This window comes from Glycine max, chromosome 8, assembly GCF_000004515.6.
Source record: "Glycine max cultivar Williams 82 chromosome 8, Glycine_max_v4.0, whole genome shotgun sequence".
Classification (NCBI taxonomy): Eukaryota; Viridiplantae; Streptophyta; class Magnoliopsida; order Fabales; family Fabaceae; genus Glycine; species Glycine max.
In genome coordinates, this window is record NC_038244.2 from 14,834 (window position 1) to 32,112 (window position 17,279).

The following is a 17,279-nucleotide window of genomic DNA, read 5'->3' on the forward strand; positions in this document are numbered from 1 at the left end:
GTAAAAAGAGATTCCCAAGATATATCAATTGACCCGCTTTAATTACTTGTAACAATTGTCATTACAGATGACTTGTAAGTTTTAATTGGTGGAAAATAAAGTACAGAAACAAAATTCTTTCAGCAGGGATTACATGAAGAAAGAAACAAAGAAACAAATAAAGAAAGTTACAGAGGCATGGAATGAACCAAAATCGATAAGATAACAAGAGAGGGGGAGAAAGGGAAACCTGATATGAATTTGACAACAATGAAAGACTTCAACTAGCAAAAGCCAATGCGAGTGAATGGGGAGAGAAGAGTGTACTTATCACTTGGAGATTGAAGTGCGAACAAACGATCTGAATCGACGTTAGGGTTTGTGAAGGCATAGGGTTCTTGGGACCTCAGGTTTGTTTGATTCAAAAATTTGGGGATGCTAGCACTCAGGGGTTGGTAATTGGTAAACCGGGTTAGGTTGTTTAATAATTGCGTCGGCTGAGTTGGGCTGCTGTGGGATGTGGGCTGAAAATGTAACCCATATGGACAGGCCCATAACCTTTTCTTTTTAACATATCATTTAGGTAATTGAATGTCACTAGCTAAATGATACAGCTGATTTGGGTATCACACGATTCACACCCACATTGATGGTTTATATGCTTTCTTGAGGGTTCTCATAGGCCATGATTTGATACAACTGATTCAGGTTGATGATGATTCTCCTAATAAGGACCTTTATTTGAATTATAATTTTAAAAAAAAATTGAATGCCACAATGTGTATAACGCAATTGCCCGCTTGGGTTGTGTTAAAAAAAAAGAAGCTAATAGGATGCAATCCAAACCATGCTCATTTGATTTGGTTGGACTATATTCTCTTTAAAACCAGATCCAACCTGAGCTGTGTGTACCCCTAATGTTATATCTAACTAAGGCAGCCATAGGTCCGTAGCTGATCAGTTATCATCCCCGAGTCCCCTTTCAAGTTTGGATTAACTACACTGATGAAATCAGTTCAGAGAAAACGTAAATTAGGATGGATATGAATTTCCTTTTTTCATAGATTTCTCTATGGGTTGATATAGTTGACAGCACATACTTTGAGGTTGTCATTCTTTAAATGCTTATTTGTCTTGATCCTTTTGTATGCTTAATTTGGGTTATGTGGTATTGCTGTTCCAAGGTTTGAAGATGTTTGGGGCATTGAGGATCTTTATCCTTTGCCTGTCATCTTAATATTGTTGTGTTCTCAAACAAAATGGAATGCTACTTTTCGGACTAGATCAAGATTTAATTTTGAAAACTAGTTTGCTTTATTTGTTGTGCATTGTTAAAGTCATTGTTCTCTCTGCATACTTTCTTTCTCTCTCTATCTCTAATGGAATTTTAACCTATAATTATATTATTTTTTCACTTTTAGTGTTATTATATATTTTTATTATTTTGTTGTCCTGTTTGTTTGTTCACTATTTTATCCACAGTCTCTTATGTTACTTAAGTTGAAGGGCCGAAAACCTGAAACATGATTGTTTAACAATTTTCTCATATAATAATCTTTGCAGTTTTATATAAAGATTTTTGTCTTATAAAAGTGAAAGTGCATAAAGATGCCTGATCTTCCATTCCAAGTAGGGGATTTGGCCGAGTCAAGATGATTTCAAGGTGGTTACCGTGGTGCATGGTTTAGATGCAAGGTATAAATTCTTCCTTCTCTAGATTTGTTTTATTGTGATAATGTGCAAACCCAATATTACATTCAAGCCGCGTTTCTTCCAAAAAAAACCGCTAACGCTAATCCTTTCATCACTATTTCTTTTTCCTCTGTCCCTCGATTCCTCCCCCAATCTTCCCACCACCTCTCTCCAATCGATTCCGCCTCTCGCTAGCTCGCGATTTTCTGCGGCGATCGATCCCAATTTTTCCCCTGTCGGAGCGCTGGATGCGTTTTTAGGGTTTGCTTCGCGGATATGTTTTTCCCAACACGGGATCTGGTAAGGGAATTTTCGATTTGATTTGGGTTCTTGGTGATTACAGTACAATTATCAAATATCTTTGAATTAAGTGTTGGAGGGTTTCAAACCAATATCGGATATTGCTTAAGCAAGGAAGATACATAATTTTTTTTTGTCATTGAATTTGCAACTCCCACCAGAATAAGGGTTACACCTTCCAGTGACATTTGTTAACATTAGATGCAAAGATTATATATTACTTGTGTTTGCAACTATGGATCAAGTTCTATCTGGGCTTACAAGAATTTTAAATTTTTAAGATCATCTTCAGAGCCACTCTTGTCATGTTTCCTAACCAAGTACTCCGAAATTAGGCTGATGTATTGTATTTTATATACTTTATGCAGTGACAATGGGGAGTGATGCATCCTATACTGTACCACAGTACCTCTGGTACTCTTATATAATATATCATTACTTTTGCTGAGCAAAAAAAAAAAAAAAACAATGGGGAGTGATGACAGTCTAAAGACATGGGTATCAGATAAGTTGATGTCTATACTGGGATATTCTCAGCCCACAGTTGTCCAGTTCATGATTGGACTATGTAATTCATTTAATATTGTTTTGTCGCCTTAAAAATTCTTCTATAGTCAATTTGGAAATCATGTCTGGGATTGATGTGCAGTATTTTGGTAATCTCTTTTTTGGTTTTGCAGCCAAGCAAGCTACTTCTCCAGCTCATTTGGTGGGCAAACTAGTGGAGTTTGGGATCTCGTCAATGGACACTCATGCATTTGCGGAAGAAATTTACTCAAGAGTTCCTCATAGATCATCTGGTATAAATGTGAGTTTTTCTATTTTATCTAACGTGCAGTGATAATATACTGCCATCTTTGTGGTGTTTGTCTTGCAAATCCTTTCCTGTAGAAATATCTATTATCTGCTGTCTATTGATACTCTTGCATTCTATATCAGCAATATCAGAAACCAGAGAGAGAAGCTGCAATGTTGGCGAGGAAGCAGAAGACTTACTTACTCAATTTTGAAGGCTGATGACGATAGTGACGATGACTATGTAGATAAATCTTCAGTAACTACTGCATCATCTAGAAGGTCTGACAACCATAAAAAATGTTTCAGGAAGAAAACTGAAGTTCAAGATGATGAGGCAATGTGCTCATAACCTATTAGATTCAATTACATATTTCTTGATCATAGTAAGCTTCTAGTCAATGGTTCTTCTAACAGCATGTGACTTGTTTTCACCAAATGCAATCCTGCAGGTAATTTTGAGAAAGGAAAAGGAGAGACAAGTTAAGAGAAGAACTTCCCCTGATGAAGTTAGTGATTCTGAGGTATTTTCCCCCTTTAAATGTATAAATAAATGTGCTATACATGACATAGTCTGTAACTGATAATGAAATTTCTGTCATATCCAATTGTTTGATTTATGTATGTTATTGCACTGCCAGCTAGATTGTTGTTTTTCCTAAGTTGTATTTCAGTAATCTTTAATAAACATATTCAACTCTATTAATCATTGAGTTTCTGGCTTTGTTTATAGGGTAATTAGGTCTCTTACTGATATTTTGATTCATATGTGCCATGGTGGTAATGAGCTATTATTTGCCTGACTTAAATATGATTTTTGTTTTCAAAAGAAAACTAGATTTTGTGCAGTCTATTTTTTGTTGATAATGTGAAAGCGGAATTTGTTAAGAAAACTTCCCTTTGTGTATATGATGTTTTATTACATCAGTTTTGTAAAAGCATTTATTATTATTATTATTATCCGTTTCTTGTCTTGATATGATTGCTTGCTTATTTGCAAACAGTCCGAAGAAGAAAGATTGAAAGATCAAAGAGAGAAGGAGGAATTAGAGCAGCATATGCGAGAAAGAGATGCAGCAGGGACACGGAAGGTACTTGTCAATGTTCAAATTGATTTGGTTAGGTGACTTGGTCATTTTTCTTTAATGATTATTAGTACTATTATTGTTGTTGTTGGTTAATACCACTGCTTAAGTTAGGGTGTTAAGTAGTAGCTGCATGAATGCTTTCTTATGGATAAAAGAAGAAAGTTTATTGGAAAGAATGAGGGAAATTGTGAGCTAGATGGTTAACAATGCATAATATTTTTATATAAAAATTAAGATTTTCATATTATTATTTACCTCTGGTGTATATTATTATTATTGTTTTATAATAGTATTACTTGTTTTTTATAAATGAAGAAGTTTTATTGGAGAGAAACTAGGAATAATGCAATTAGGGACTCCTTGATGACCAAAGGGCCCTCAAGAAACAAGGATATTCAAACTTTCAGTTTTAAACTAGCAACAAATTTGTCCATTCTATTCACATCTAAGATTGTTTAGTCCCCCTTAACTGACCATAGCTGTAGCACCAATGAAAGAGCATACACTAAACCTGCCCCATAGCATATGTAAGGGCATAGAAACACCTTTGAAGATGTCTACATTCTACTCCAACCTTATGCATGGTAGAACAAAAAAATTGCACTCTACCACCAAGTTTCTGCTCTAGGCTAGAAGTATATAGACACACCCAACATTCATCAAGAACTCCAAATCAATTATTCTTTAAGAAAGTAGTCACTCCAATTCAAAATAAATAGACACTTAGTGGCTAGATAGGGTAAATCAAACTACTAACCTTGCTTGCCTATCTCATGTGGTTGTATTACTGTAATTAGTGTTATGTTGCCCAACCCTGTGAAAAATTGTTAGTGGAATTTATGCCAGTTATGTTCAGGTTAAATGAATAAATAATCTTATTTGTAGTTGTTCATTATAATATCCTCCTGTGTACTTACTCACACACTCTGTTTTTGGAGTAAATAATCATTTTGGTCCTTGGAAGTATATAGTGTTGTCACATTAGTTCCTGAACTACAAAAATTTCAAATAAGTCCCATAAATTTCTAGTTGTTTAAGTCCTTAAACTTAACCACATACTATCATTTTTGTCCCTAAACATATGATAATATCATCACTTGAGTTGCACATTTTTTTTTTAATTTTGGATTAATGTGTTTGATGAATTAAACTTTCAGGGACTTATTTGAATTTCCTTAGTTTTAAGGTAAAATGTGACAGTGGAATATATATTCAGGGATTAAAATGGTTGCTTACTCTGTTTTTGTTACAGGATATTGCTCGTTTCCGGCCTGATCTCAAGCTGCTGATATCAAGTGCTACACTTGATGCAGAGAAATTCAGTGATTACGTTGATTCTGCGCCAATATTCAGAATTCCAGGGAGACGATATCCTGTTGAAATAAGCTATCTGACTACTTAGATGCAGCTATTGTCACATCACTTCAAATCCATGTCACTCAACCTCCTGGAGATATATTGGTATTCCTTACTGGTCAAGAAGAAATTGAAACGGCAGAAGAAATCTTGAAGCATCGAACTAGAGGCTTGGGGACTAAAATTTCTGAGTTAATAATATGCCCTATATATGCCAACCTTCCAACTGAACTACAAGCTAAAATATTTGAACCCACTCCCGAAGGGGCACGAAAGGTTGTCCTTGCTACTAATATTGCAGAAACATCATTGACAATTGATGGGATCAAGTATGTTATTGATCCAGGATTCTGTAAGATGAAAAGTTATAATCCAAGAACAGGAATGGAGTCTTTGCTAGTAACTCCCATCTCAAAAGCTTCAGCAAATCAAAGAGCTGGCCGTTCTGGAAGAATGGGTCCTGGAAAGTGCTTCCGACTGTATACTGCATACAATGATTTGGATGATAACACTGTAAAATTTATCACAATGATTTGGATGATAACACTGTAAAATTATCACAATGATTTGGATGATAACACTGTACCAGAAATACAGAGGACTAACCTTGCAAATGTAGTTTTGACTTTAAAAAGTCTTGGTATTCATGACTTATTGAACTTTGATTTTATGGATCATCCACCTGCTGAGGCCTTATTGAAAGCTTTGGAGCTTCTATTTGCATTAAGTGCGTTAAATAAGCTTGGTGAATTAACTAAGGTGGGCAGACAGATGGCAGAGTTCCCACTTGATCCAATGTTGTAAAAAATGATAGTGGCTTCAGAAAATTACAAGTGTTCAGATGATATCATTTCTATTGCAGCTATGCTTTCGGTTGGAAACTCAATATTTTACCGTCCAAAAGATAAACAAGTACATGCAGACAATGCAAGGCTGAATTTTCACACTGGAAATGTGGGAGACCATATGGCGCTGCTAAAGGTTCTGTTTCTTCTGACTTTTTTTTTCTGTATTTTGTTGGTTATCATCTTATCTATATCCATATTTCCTTTCTGTGAAATGTTAGACTCTATTGTTGATCTAATTATAGATTGAATATTTATTTTGTGCTTGTTGTGTATTTACTTTTTCACCTGGGTAGGACATGGCCAGATTATCATTGGATTGCATATTTGTTTATAATTGATAATTGGTGTTTCTTCAGTCTAGATTTTTACTGAACCTTATTATTATTATTCAGGTCTACAATTCATGGAAGGAGACAAATTATTCAATGCAATGGTGTTATGAGAATTATATACAGGTATGGGTCTTTGTCTAACAAACTACAAACCCAGTATTTGGTGCGTCCATATTTAGTGAAAATGCTGGAAGAAATTAGTACACACGTCTGTACATGGTTAAGTACAATAAGTAGTGATAATTTAGAAATGTTACTCTAGTTAACTATTTCTAAATTTAATTTTGTTTAATTGTTAGTTCATTTAGAAATCATTTGAGTTTAAATATAATAATCTTGGAAAATTTTGGACAATCTGAAGACTGTAAAATTTATTATTACCATAAAAAAAAACTATCTCCATCTTCTCCTTATTGACCGCGGAGATGTGTGATGCTTTTGTGGTAAATCTTTGTCGTGTTAGGTTGATAGCTACTTTAGTGGGTTTTCTTATGCAAAGAGATTAGCTAGTTTTGTGAAGTTGTACTTAGTACTTACTACTTGTCCTTTTCTTTTTATTGATCTACTTTTCCTTTTTTGGGTTTCTTGAAGGATATCTTACCATTTCTTTTATTACTTTTTAATTTATTCTACTGATAGTATTTGTTTCATAAAAGACCAGTTTAGAACTTGTATGTGAGCTTATGACAATGCTGTCCATGTTTAGTTCCCCTGTCACTTTGAATCACCAATGAACTATTTCAACAATGATCTGTCAGTGAAATGATAATGATTTATGGTTGTGACAATTTGATACTTTGGTCTTCTTTCCTCTGTTAAAATGCTTTTATGCATCCGTGTTGATTTCTGCTGTAATATTCTAAATTTGTTTGCTATTTTGATGTTCAGGTAAGGAGTATGAAACGGGCTAGGGATATTCGTGATCAACTGGCAGGTCTTTTAGAGAGGGTTGAGATTGAACTAACTTCAGATGCTAATGATTTAGATGCCATCAAGAAATCCATTACATCTAGTAAACTTATAAGACTAATAATTTCTTGCAACGCAGATCTTTTTTATTATACTGAATCTAATTTTAACTGTTGCAGGGTTTTTCCCACACTCTGCACGGCTGCAAAAGAATGGATCATATCGAACTGTTAAACATTCACAGACTGTTCACATACATCCTAGTTTGGGGCTGGCACAGGTACTTTTCTTTTATGTTGCTGATAACATCTGTTGCTTTAATGGACTGCTCCCTTCCCTATTTCTAGTTAACATCAAAAGAGTTGTGTTGTATTATTGTAATAAACAATTCAAATAAATTGAACCAATTTTTTTTGTAAAGGTGACCTTGCCCACTCCTTAGAGTAACAAGATAGAGTAACAAGTGATCTTTGCTTTGCCTTTGTCCTCATATAATAATGCTTTACCTGGTGCATTTTTTATGTAATGAATAATGCATACAACATCCTATGACTATCACAAGTGGAATTCAGAAACTAACCCACTGCAGTTACAACAAAGGTGATGCCTACTAGGAGTCAATACCTTCTCAGGTCTTTCAATGGCTCCTTGACCTGGAAGAATGATGCAAGCTCCATTGGAGCTTGTAGGCCTAGGATCTTCTTCATCAATGGATTCCTTTGCTTCTTGGAAGATGAATGGCAGCGGAATGGAGAAGGAAGAGAGAGAGGAGACGCCACTTCAAGGAGAAGATGAGTCTAGAAGAAGCTCACCACCATAGGAGGCCATGGATAAGAGCTTGGAGGAAGAAGGAGATGAATGAAGGGAGAGGGAGAGAAGAGCACGAAATTTTGTGCTCCAAATGAGCTTTGAAATCTGAAGTTTAATATTCAAATGATCAAAGTTGAAAAAAATGCACACACATGACCTCTATTTATAGCCTAAGTGTCACACAAAATTGGAGGGAAATTCAAATTTCACTTGAATTTGAAATTGAATTTGTGGAGCCAAACTTTGGAGCCAAAATTTCACTAATTATGATTAGTGAATTTTAGTTATGGTTCAGCCCACTAATCCAAGATCAATTCCAAGATTCTCCACTAAGTGTGCTTAGGTGTCATGAGGCATGAAAAACATGAAGGACATGCACAAAGTGTGACTATATGATGTGACAATGGGGTGTAGTAAGCAAATGCTCACCTCCCCCTCTAAAATTTAATTGGATTGGGCTTCTACCAATTCAATTAAATTTATTTCCAACCACACACATCAAATATCCACTTAGTGCATGTGAAATTACAAAACTACCCCTAATACAAAAACTAGTCTAGGTGCCCTAAAATACAAGGGCTGAAAAATCCTATATTTCTAGGGTACCCTACCTACATTATGGAGCCCTAAATACAAGGCCCAAAAATAATGAAATCTTAATCTAATATTTACAAAGATAAGCGGGCTCGTACTTAGCCCATGGGCCCGAAATCTACCCTAAGGCTCATAAGAACCCTAGGGCCTTCTCTTGCATCTCTGGCCCAATCTACTTGGAGTTTTTCTATCCAATGCCCTTGCGGAGTAGGATTGCATCATTCCCTCCCCCTTGAAAAGGATTTGACCTCAAATCCTGAGGTTCTTGATACTCTGGGCTCCTTCCCTTAACACCTGTAAAAAGAACAAAAACATATGTATTAGTGGTGTTTAGTATGTTGAAGTAAGGTAAGGTCTGAAAACTCATTTCCTAGGCATCTTCCCATGAAGGAACATGGTTCCTCACCAACTCAATGAGTGGTGCTACAAGTATAGAAAAATATGGGGCAAACCTTTTGTAAAAGTTTGTTAAGTCTTGGAAGCCCCAAATTTTTCTTACACTTGGTGGAGCGGGCCACTCAGGAATGACTTTTATTCTCTTAGGGTTCATGGGAACCCTTTGATCACAATTTAAAAAATTAAGAAAAGCAAAGCAATAGAACATACCTTTTTCTGTATTTTCATGTTGATTATTCCTACCAAAAAGTATGACAAACCTAAGGTGTCCCATATGAGTGCCTAAGTTTGTATTGAAACTAAAAATAAGAACAAACCTACCTAATGAGTCCCTATGTACACAAATCATGAAGATGTTGGGTGCATGAGTAATTTTACAAAAGAGTGTTGCACCACCCAAAGCATTCATCACACCACCTATTTTAGGGATTTGGTGCCTAATAATACCTATTTTGGGCACCAACAAAGTACAAGGATTTAATCTCTTGCGAACCAAACCCTCATCCAACAACTCCTTTACTTGAGGAATAAACTCAAGCCTAAGAGATGTGGCAATGCTAACAAGTGTCTTTTTACAAAGGAGAAAATGTGGAGGTTGTCTAAGAAGGGAAATTTCTTTAATATTTGTCTTTATTTCAAAATGTCTTTCCTTCTTAGCTAACCTCTTGGAGGAGACACTTACCTCCTTACACTTCTCCTTAACCATTAAAGGTTGTCCTTCTTCTTGGGGGTAGATCTCTTCACTAGATTCTTCCCCTTTTGCTTCTTCACTTTTACTAGAGGAAGGTGAAGTAGTAGCCTCATCTTGGCTACTATAAATGTCTTGGCCCCTCATAATCATGGTTTTCTTGGTGGGGCATTGAGAAGTAATGTGTCCTCTTCCAAGACATTTAAAGCACTTCATGGAGCTAGTCTTCTCTTGCATACTAACCTTAAGGGGTTGCTTTTCTATTGTCTTCCCCTTATCATCTTTGGGCTTAGAAGGTCTCACCCCTAAGATTCCTTGACCTTGGTCTTTCTTTGGATAAGAGTGAGAGCCATAAGATTTTGAAGTAGACTTCCTTTTAAGTTGTTGCTCTACCCTTATTTCCCGATCTAAATTGGCCTCTACATTGTCCTTTCCATGGAAGTATGGGAGTTTAATGTTAACCTCTTGAGGCTTTCTTTCATTTTCTCTCCTATGGGAGTGAGGTCTAAGATGTGACCTATGCCTTCCTTCATAATAGTCACGAAGTTCTTCACTTAGGCTCTTGCAAGAGTTATGACTACTATAGGAGACATGTTTTTCTCTTTTCATTTCTTCCATTATTTTTCTTCTTTCTTCCTCTCTTATTTTCTTTCTTTCATCTTGACTTATTTCTTCCACTCTTTTTTTACCTTTTTCTTTTCTCTCTTGTTTTTCTTTCCACAACTTAAGGGATCTCAACTCATCTAATATCTTATACAAGGGGTCCTTAGGAGTAGAACCCTCACCATTAACACTAGATGAAGAATGAAGACTCATGTTGGTTCCTAAGTTATGGTTCTTTCTTGTTGGGGGTTTGAAAACAAAAGGTAAAATAAACTATGGTTGAAACTAGCCAAAATAAACACTAAAAGAGGTGTGAAAGATAAGGTAAAAACTAATTAGTAAAAGGCAAGCTATCTAGGCAGTTTGACAATGGAGGGTAAAGGAAATAAGCTATGAAAATAAGCAAGAAATTAAAGTGCAAGAAATGCAAACTAGGCGGATCCTAAGAGTGTTTGGATGACCTCATTTAAGGTTCCCAACAAAACACTCACTATCCTAAGGGGAAATTGCCTAAAATTATTACACACAAATGGAAGTAGGGTGACCTAGCGGAGGCTCCCAACTTACTTCCAATGAAAGGCCTTTTTGTTACAAAATTTGAAAGCAAAGCAAATTGCCAATTACAAAATTACAAAGAAAAAAGTCCTCAATTGTGGTGGCTATTCTCTCTTTAGTGTTTCACTCAATTTGGAGTGCTTCTTAGTCCAATAGCTCTTAAGGTGGTTGGCCCCTTGCTTCTTGACTCAAATTCTTCAAGATATGGCACCAATCCTCCTTTCCAATTCCCTATATGGCAACTCACAAGCAAGGAAACAAAGAGACAAGCAATAACCAAAGACAAAAAAAAAATGAAATGAAAGCTAAACCAATAGAGTTTTAACAAGACAAATTTCCAAGGATTATTCAACAATTAAAGCAATGAAAAGCACAAAAAGCAAGCTAGGACTCAAAGAGAAACCTAGAATGGCTCTAGAGTAGAGTAGAAAAACTCTAAAAAAAAAGACTCAAGAAACCTCTAGTTTTGGCACTTGTTTTCACAATAATGTTCAATTGAAATTTCAGAACTAGGATTGGTATAAAATATGCACCAATTATAGAACAAATTTTGAGCCAAAACAACAAGCACACTTTCCTTTCACTTTTCTTTTTTTTCCTGGACACTGATTTTTCTGCCAACTTGTGAGATTTTTATTATTTTTTTCTTTAATCCAAATCGCTTGATTCTTTTTTTATAATTTTGGTCCAGATGTCTAGAAAATTCAGTAAAAGTTTCAGCTCAAAAAACGTAGTTACCAATTCCCAGTAATTTATACAAGTTCGTATGTTCAAGCTGCCAGCACCAGCGATTTCAGCCTAGAAATCAAGAGTAGTGTTTATGTTGCTTAAGGCTTGGATAGTTACAATTTGTGTTTGCTTATGCTCAATTATCTTGAATAACACAATTAAAGAGAGCTTAAGACTTATTTTGATTCACAAATCCAGCCACAACTCAGCACCACAACTCAACTTCATCATAGGCATCATGTAGGAAACTTAGAAAGCAAAAAAAAAAAGTTCAAGAACAAGACTACTTCTAGGAATTGATTTAGAACATGTTATGAACTAAATAACATGCATGAATTAGACTCAAAATTCAAAAGATAGGCTAAGAATGACAAGAATACATGAACAAATGTATCTAGAATTCAATCAACAAAATAAAATTCAACACAAGCTTAGAACATAATGTGACAATTACTATGACTAAACATGACTCTAAGACAACATGGATTAAGTGATTTACACTTAGATTTTTGTGTTTTTTTTTTCTAATCAATATTTTGGAACAAAATTTAGATCTAAAGGTTCAGAACAAGAATATTATGAATGAAAATTGATAGAACCTAAAATCAACACAAAAACAAGATTCAAGAGTAGATCTACAAAATTTGAACCATAGAAATGCAAGAACAAGTGTAGATCTAAGATTTAATCGGTTTATTTTTTTTTAATCTACTCTAAATAGCACCAAACCACAAGACAATGGAGGATATACATGGAGAATAAGATGAAGAACAAGGAATTAAAGAGAATTCACCGAACAAAAAGATAGAGGAAGCAAAAGAACATCACCTAGATGAAGATGCTCTTGATACCACATGATGCAAGCTCCATTGGAGCTTGTAGGCCTAGGATCTTCTTCATCAATGGATTCCTTTGCTTCTTGGAAGATGAATGGCAGCGGAATGGAGAAGGAAGAGAGAGAGGAGACGCCACTTCAAGGAGAAGATGAGTCTAGAAGAAGCTCACCACCATAGGAGGCCATGGATAAGAGCTTGGAGGAAGAAGGAGATGAATGAAGGGAGAGGGAGAGAAGAGCACGAAATTTTGTGCTCCAAATGAGCTTTGAAATCTGAAGTTTAATATTCAAATGATCAAAGTTGAAAAAAATGCACACACATGACCTCTATTTATAGCCTAAGTGTCACACAAAATTGGAGGAAAATTCAAATTTCACTTGAATTTGAAATTGAATTTGTGGAGCCAAACTTTGGAGCCAAAATTTCACTAATTATGATTAGTGAATTTTAGTTATGGTTCAGCCCACTAATCCAAGATCAATTCCAAGATTCTCCACTAAGTGTGCTTAGGTGTCATGAGGCATGAAAAGCATGAAGGACATGCACAAAGTGTGACTATATGATGTGGCAATGGGGTGTAGTAAGCAAATGCTCACCTCCCCCTCTAAAATTTAATTGGATTGGGCTTCTACCAATTCAATTAAATTTATTTCCAACCACACACATCAAATATCCACTTAGTGCATGTGAAATTACAAAATTACCCCTAATACAAAAACTAGTCTAGGTGCCCTAAAATACAAGGGCTGAAAAATCCTATATTTCTAGGGTACCCTACCTACATTATGGAGCCCTAAATACAAGGCCCAAAAATAATGAAACCTTAATCTAATATTTACAAAGATAAGCGGGCTCGTACTTAGCCCATGGGCCCGAAATCTACCCTAAGGCTCATAAGAACCCTAGGGCCTTCTCTTGCATCTCTGGCCCAATCTACTTGGAGTTTTTCTATCCAATGTCCTTGCGGAGTAGGATTGCATCAAAGAAGGTTAGCAATAGGGTCATAGGGAGCATCCAGAGAACAGACAAGCATATTGGTCTTGTCTTGGTCCAATGTATACTTATTTTGAGTAATGGCAACACCGAAATGGGACTAGGCAACCTCAATTCCCAATAAATATTTGAGAGGGTCCAGATCTTTGTTTGAAATTGACGGTATAGATGGTTTTTTAGGTGCTGGATGCCAACCTCATCATCGCTAGTGATGACAATATTGTAAACATAGACAACAAATGTAATGGTCTTCAGGAGAATAAATGAAGAAAATAGAGTGATCAGCCATGCCAATTGTAGCAAGGAAGAACTCTAATGTCATACCAGGCCTAAGGGGGATGTTTCAAACCATGAAGAGAATAGCACATCTGATAAATGAGGTGACAAGAGAAATAGGAGGGAGATAAATGCTCATAATTTAAAATACAAGCATAGAGAGGATTAGGATTGTGAGAGGATCAAATACCTCTACATAACGAGATGGGAAGCCCAAGTGCAGGCTATGTACTTGGACAGTTGATTGGGGCAAGAGATGAATCTAAAGGATTGGATGAAGGAGGAGACACGGGTTTGGGTCAATATTGTTGCTGGTATGTGGTCAAATGAGGTGAAGTGCGAACAACGAATTAATGATTGAAGCTGGTGCAACAAAGGGAATAGGGGAAACAATCTGGGGTGGGAGTTTTGTGGGCAGAGTAGCATTGTTCTCAGCCGAAGGAGAGAAGAAAGGGCTGGTTTCAAACCTTTTGTAGGCGTGAGTAGCAAAAAAAAAACACATCTGAAAGAGAGATAATCATTTAGGTAATTGATTACTGGTCATAGATAATCAAATATTCGAGGTAATCTAACATTAGTTGATGAGTAATCTATTACATAGAGATTACTACAGTTATATAGCCCAAACGGAATCTATTACAAAGTTTTCAATTTTCAAGAAAATTTTCCAACATAATTTTGATACCAAAGTCAAACATAATAATGTTAGGAAGTCGTACATCGCTGGCCTTAGTTCTCGGGATGCAGTTTATATATCTATTGGGTAACTTCACTTGATGTCAATTGATTTTATGATGAAATTTAACATGGTATCGGAGCCTATAACTCATCTTGATTCTTGCCTATTCTATTAGGCTCTCTAGTTCTTGTAGGCATTTTGGCAAACATCTCTGGTGGTGTGTGTTAGGAAGTTCCACGTTGCTTGCCTCAATTCTTCAACTGGAGCTTATATAATATGTTGTGCAACTTCACTTAATTCCAATTGGTTTTAAGATGGAAACTAACAAATCATGCCAAAGCCATCATTAATTTAATAGATATAATTAAAATCACTTAAGACTTGATAAACCCTAGGACCCTCAATGTTTATTGATAAAAAGGTAATAAAAATTACATCCAAATGAAAATTCTAACCTAGGAGTTGAATCATCAAAATATAAGAATTTGCAAATGTGGATGCGCTCTATGGAGAGTCTTCATCATCTATAGGAACAGCTTGAGTAGCATGATATTTAGTGCTATGGACTTGAATATCTTCTTCACTAACTGTAATATTGATGTAACCTGGTCCTGTTATGATCATAAAGGAACTAATTTTTTTTCTATAGTATGTTGCTGAGCTTGAGCCTTAAATTTTTAGAGAAATCCTAACAATTCAATCTGGTGTGTGCGTGTTTTTATTCCAATTTGAGGCAATTTGAAAAGAGAATCAAACAACTTTATGTTGCATTTATGTGCATTGGACTGATATTGGTATTGTAAAGAAAATCTCATCTTTTCTCTTTGTTTACCTTTCGTAGGTTCTTCCCAGATGGGTTGTATACCATGAACTAGTACTCTCAACCAAGGAGTATATGAGACAGGTATTCCTAACTGTTAACCAATTCAAATGTTTCACAACTTCTTTCAATGGATGTTTCAGTAGCTGAAATCGCATACACAAATTGCAGGTGACGGAGTTGAAGCCAGAGTGGTTGGTGGAGATAGCCCCCCACTATTACCAGCTTAAGGATGTTGAAGACTGTATGATCTTTCTTTCTCTCTCTTCATCTTTATATTGCCATTATATTTTTGCAAGGAGTCAACAACATTTCCCTTTGAGCTTTACAGATAATTGACCTTCCAATATCAGAGAAGGATTTCTTAATGCAAGAAAATAGAATTTTAGAACAGATTTATGTAATATGCTAACTTATATCAGATTGGTTCCATGGGCATACAAAATGTCAAGGGAGCATATCTGAATGTAATATGTACTTCCAGTACCACTGGTACTCAGTAATATAATATTATTTTTGCAGAGCAAAAAAAAATAAAGAATCAGGTTGTAGATTGCAGCAAACAAAGGTTCTTGTCATTAGTTTGTGAAGTATAATCCCTCATTTTTTAATATGGCCCATTCTAGTTTATAGAATGACATGCTGTTAATTTATTTTTCGGCCGTTTAGTGTAACTATTGTAGTATCTCCATTTTTATTTAACACTTTATAATTTATTAGAGATTAATAGGAGAATATTACAAGAGAATATAATGTTGCTCTTTTCATTTAACTTGTGTAACTTAATGGATAGTTAATTAGATAATTTGTTACATATCCCTTCTTTTATAATTAGACTGCTTGCAAAGATATACCACTGACTGTTGGCAAGAATTATTGTTATGCCATGAGTTAATTCATTGAACATTTAAATAAATTCAAATTTAACCTATAAGTGCCAAAAAAGGTAATTGTAATAGTGAGCTAGGGGAGATATTTTGGACAATCAGCGTATAGCATAGTAATCAATTTTGAATTTGTTGATTGTTATAACAAAAATAATTTGTTGCTTTATGCCATAAACTTTTATTCTCGTTAGCTATTGAGTTGTTGAATCAAATCTTGTGGCAGCATATTCGAAGAAAATGCCTCGTGGAGCAGGACTTGCATCGTAGGACAGATTGTTGACATCTTTACATATGCTTTGGGAGGAGAAAGTACTTTTATCAAGTCATTTTGGGGGATAAAAAAGTCTCACTCTTAAACATGGGAAACGTATTGTAAATATTTTTTGGCCCTAATTTATAATATAGCATGCATATTATATCTTGTTGAAATTAGCTTAGACTGTAGTTACCCTCACTTGCTATAGTAGCTCTCCCTTGGTGAGTGGTGATTTCGTTTACACAAATTTTGTCATCTAAGTTTCAATTTCATTGGGAGACGTATTGTAAATATTTTTTCGCCGTAATTTATACTATAGCATGCATATTATATCTTGTTGAAATTAGCTTAGACTGTAGTTACCCTCACTTGCTATAGTAGCTCTCCCTTGGTGAGTGGTGATTTCGTTTACACAAATTTTTTCATATAAGTTTCTGTTTCATATTTTTGTAACAAGTGCCATCTATAATTCAATTTGTTAGTATTGCTAGTTTAATATTGTACACATTTCTTAAAGGACACTATTTTAACCCAGAAATATTCAGAGGCATGTATTTACTTCTGATGATTGTACAGATTTCATTTGATCTGGCAAATGTCTTTTCAATATTGTTTCCTATCATTTTAATTTTATTTATAACGCGTGACTTTCTGTCAATGTTGTACTTCAGATTTTATTTTTCCTCACTGTTAATGCTCCACTTTATAATGTAGTTTTAAAATCTGATTTAGCTGCATAGATTCATCCTTGACAAGAGGCAGAATGTCTTTACGCACTGAACTATCCGTCATTTAGCTTAGTTCGTTTGGTCTATCAACAATTGAAAAAATTTTATTTTTGCTTGATTACTTATTTAG

At 35.2% G+C, this 17,279-nt stretch overlaps 1 pseudogene; it reads left to right on the forward strand.

The window, feature by feature from the left end:
• The first annotated feature begins 1,457 nt into the window (after positions 1-1,457).
• LOC100775545 (pre-mRNA-splicing factor ATP-dependent RNA helicase DEAH1-like) lies at positions 1,458-16,751 on the forward strand (annotated as a pseudogene).
• The last annotated feature ends 528 nt before the right edge of the window (positions 16,752-17,279 follow it).